The sequence below is a fragment of the Mycteria americana genome (genome assembly GCF_035582795.1).
Source record: "Mycteria americana isolate JAX WOST 10 ecotype Jacksonville Zoo and Gardens chromosome Z unlocalized genomic scaffold, USCA_MyAme_1.0 Scaffold_30, whole genome shotgun sequence".
NCBI classification, from domain to species: domain Eukaryota; kingdom Metazoa; phylum Chordata; class Aves; order Ciconiiformes; family Ciconiidae; genus Mycteria; species Mycteria americana.
Genome location: NW_027445437.1, coordinates 2,960,745 through 2,965,241, shown reverse-complemented (window position 1 = coordinate 2,965,241; position 4,497 = coordinate 2,960,745).

Sequence of the window (4,497 nt, the reverse complement as noted above, 5' to 3'; positions counted from 1 at the left end):
TTGTCTACCAGGACCCCAAGGTCCTTCTCTGCAGAGGTGCTTTCCATCTGGTGGCACCCCAGACTCTCCTGTTACATGTGGTTATTCCTCACCAGGTGCAGGACTTTGCATTTCTCTTTGTTGAACTTCATGAGATTCCTGCTGGCCCATTTCTCCAGCCTGTCCAGGTCCCTCTAGAAATAGAGCCACTGTTGCAACCCAGGCCTAGGAAACACGTCCATTTTCTTCTTTCTTGTTCTAAGTGCAATAGGGCTAAGAATGGAAATGGGAGTGCGTATGGGGTAAGTAGTGAAACTTTGGTTGGTCATGATACTCCATATTCTGAACATTTAAAGCCTTAGCTGTGCTGAGTGTTGCCTTTTTGACTGCGTAATCCATAGAGGTTTGTTTCTGTTCTTGGATTGGATAGACAAACACTTGTAACCGGGAGAAAAACCTGAAAAAGCCATGAGGGTAATGCTTATAGAAAAAAAGCAGTCTGTGATTTTCCTTTTTCCAGAAAACTAAATATTTTGAAGAATTCTGTTCTGCCTTTGCACAGCCATGCATAGAAAGCTTGTCAGGACTACTGGTCTATTATTTTCAAGCATTACCATAGTCCCTGACAGAAAGTAACTGAATCACATGCATGTTTTCTTTGCAAAGTCTTCAAATACTTGCACTTCCAAATTAAAAATTCCCTTTGGGAAAGCTGGCACGTGATTAAAGCCTGGCTGTTGGAGTGTCCGTGGCTGCCTGGAAGTGAACTGAGAGCTCATCTAATGGATAAAACAAATTATTTTTTTGTTTGAACGAATACAGATAATGCTGACATACTTTCCTTAGTATGGTTCTAGACTGCAACAAGCAGGCAACTCTGCAGAAAGAGAAGCAGGTGATGTTGCTGAAGGATGGTGAGAAAGGGAGAGGCGAGCGATCAACTAACAAGTAATTCGATGCAAGATTCATCTTAAATGAAGGTATGTGTGATAGAGATGTCTGCTTCAGACCTAGCTTGCTCTACCACTGATATGAGGAACCTGGTACTTCTATGGTGGTTTGTTCGATGTCTTTTAGGCATCCACTTAAGATGAGCTGGCCCTTGTCCTTTTTAGTACTCACTCCTCTGTCCTGGCTATACAAGGACTCAGGATGGTCATAGCACAGGTACATGCCTATCCTGCAGGTGTGGCTGTCTAAAAAGTGAGGTGAGATTAATCTAATCTACTGTGTAACCACAGACAAGGCACTTACTACCTACCTTAGGTTACAGCCATACTCCAAAACTGTGACATGTGACAGGGTCATGTCCTCGACTAACAGTTATACTGGCCTACCTTCCCATCTATGTGCAATTTTAACCTGCAAAAACCTCTTTTCGCTAAGTTTACTGATAGTTTATGCTGTTGAAGAAGGTGGCTTACATGCATTGGTAAGAGTCCTTTGTGCTAGTATAAATTGTGCATAGTGTTGTGCATTCTATAGAAAAATTGGGAGTGCAATACCTTTGCAGACTTGGTACGGTGATAAATAGGTCCACGTTAAGAGAACATTATACAAACTGCAACGTATACTTGTAGAACTAGCCTGCTGAGAGACATCTCTGGCAGAAATTGTGTATTTTCTGAGACAGAAGTTCTCTCAGTGAGACCACACTGATCTTGACAGTAGGCATTACAACCAACATGGGCTTTAACGGTTGAAGACTTTTCATGCAGTTTGCACTGCTGGGGGACTTCCCAGAATAGCTACATGGTTACACACATGTTCACATGTATGGGTCAAACTTCCTTGGCATTAATCAAACCTCCTTCGCACCAAGAGGGATGAGAGTTTAATAGTGTAAGTGCAAGGGCCACAAAGGGAAGAGGTGAGGAAAACTGGTCATTTGCTGTCTTTTTAAATCAAATATTTTGAAGCTTGATATCCCTAGACTTTCTGCCACTTAGCCAATGTATGTTTAAAATACACGTGCAAGTTTGTATGTGTGCATATACATATGCACATACAGTTTGATTACTTAATTTTCTTCTTCAACTGAGGGAAACGAGTAGCTGTACTGAGACAGTTATTGCAGCGTAGAGGAGCCATTCAGTACAGAGTGATTATACAAACTAAGTGGAGTTTTCCTTTTTGACAGTATGGTAATTAAGAAATAACCATATGGTGATCTGGGAAATCCTGTTCCTTGACTATGGACTGCTGTCAAGTACTCTGGAGTTTTGCATGCTCTGTGACAATTATGAAACAACTATGCAGTATTATATAAAACAAAGGGGCACAACCAGTCAAATGACAGAAGAGTTGATAGCAAGAATGACATATGCAGAAGTAGCTGCATAATGTTCTATTTTACCTACTAATAAGTTGAGACAATTTAATATAACATCATAAAGTTATGCAGTACAGCATCTGTTCTCTTAAGTCACATATTGCTTCCATGCTAGTGCCTCTATGTGGCAGAATTTCAGACCTGCTTATGTGGGTGGGTGAGTGGGTAAGAGAGAGATTTGTTTCAAGGCTAGTGGTTTTGGTTTTCTAGTCTCTTTCAGTGTGGTTCAGTTATTTTATTGGCATGATAAGTTCCAAGATTACTGCCAAATGTATGCCAAGTAGATAGGATAGGGCTTCATGCTGTTTTGTTTGGATCTCTGATGCGTACATCATTTTATCCTCCTGAAGTAATTGTGGCATACTGTATTGCTCCAGTGTTCTAGAATTTTACCTGAAAAATTACTTTCTAGATCTTTAAAGAACAGAAAAACAGCTGAGTTTTCTGTGTTTAGTGAGCTGCCGAGACTCCCAATTGCCTTAATATCTCCCACAGATGTAATCTAAAAACCCAAAATATATTCTTAAATGATTTAGAGATATTTTAGAATATAGCTGGATGGAAGACACTATACAAAACAAAACATCAAGTACTTCTTTCTCTATATTAAAAAAATCAACTTATCAAGAATACTCAAGATACTTATATAAGTTCTTCTAAAATTTCTCTCAGAAATATTTTGCTTGCATGTCTCATCCGATCAATGTATTTGCTTAATCCTTTGTGTAACTGAGAAAGAGAATGCACCTTTCCCAGTGAACGTGTAAGGTTTTACTTTCATCCATGCCGAAGTAGATGTGCGCCATTTTAGAAAAAGAACTTAATCTCTCCTGAATGACTCTAAGATCATCCTCTTCTTTAGCAGGCTCTGAACATACCTACTGACTCTTAAATTGCTCACACTCACAGATTAGGTAAGAGGAAAAGAAGGGATGTCAGAAACAAATGGATATGAAAAAGGTAGGACAAAACACAAGGGTGGAAAGAAACTGAAAAAAACCACCCCTGACAATTACTTTCTTCTGGAATCAGGCTGTAAGACAGAGCGATAGATGGTATTTAAGCATGAAAATGGAAGTTCTAACTGTTGGTTCAGTCATCGATTTAACAGGGGCCCACTCTGGTCAGGCGGACTGCCGTTCCAGTGAGACAAAGCTGGCACCTGCCCCTGCTCTGCGATGCTGCACACTGACAAACAAACGTCCATATTTCTCACCTTGATCAACCTCATCCTCTCTGAAGCAGCGTCCGGACCACTAACCAACTTTCACCGCTGTCAGCTCGCATAATGGAGGGTGTGAGTGTCATCAAAGGTTTGCTTTGCTCACTTCCACGGAAGAAGGTTGCTCTCGTATGTTGTGAGAAATGGTATCATTTTTTCTGCACGATTTCCGACTATTCTAAAAATGAACAGATAGAGCCTGTCTAAGCGGGATCTTTGCTGAGGAAGTAGTAATACCGAGGGAGAGGAACGGAGCATTCACCCTTCCAACACCCTGCGGCCTGTCAATCGCTTGCAGCCGTGCAAGAGGCTGCAGTACACGAGAGAAGGCACGACGGCCGGAGGGTCCGCTAAGCCCCAGCTGCCAGCGGAGGAGACCGCCGCCGGCCCGCAGGGCTCGCCCGCAGCCGCTCGCACCGCCGCGGCCCTGAGGAGCCTCGCGGGCACCCCTGAGGGGAGGCGGAACGGCCTCGGCAGCGCCGCTCCCCCGGCGGCTCGCACGGAGCCGGGGCTGCTCGGACCCGCTAGCAGCCCGGCTCCCTCCCAGACGCCGACTCTCGGGCTCTCCAGGACCCCTCCGTTCCCACGGAAGAGCCATCCCGCCGGACGGCTGCAGCGTGTGCCCGCCCGCCTGGGGCGCGGAGGCCCCCCCCCGCGCGCGGGAGGAGGCGGACGCCCCGCCCGGCCCGGGCCGGCTCGCTCCCCCCAGAAGCGACGCCCTCCCGCCGCCCCTCAGAGGCGCCACGGCCAGCCCCGCCTCCCCGGGCCCGGGCCCGCCCCTCCGCCCCGCGGGCCCCCGCCGACGCGGCGGGAGGTGCTGCCGCCCCCCGGGCGGTGGGCTGGGGGCAAGGCCCAGCTGTCGGCGTCGCGGCGCCGCCCCGGCCCGCCCCGCCTCGGCCCGGCCCGGCCCGGCCCCCGCCCCGCCTTGCCCTTTGCCCGGCCCCCGCGCTCGGCCAATCGGGCG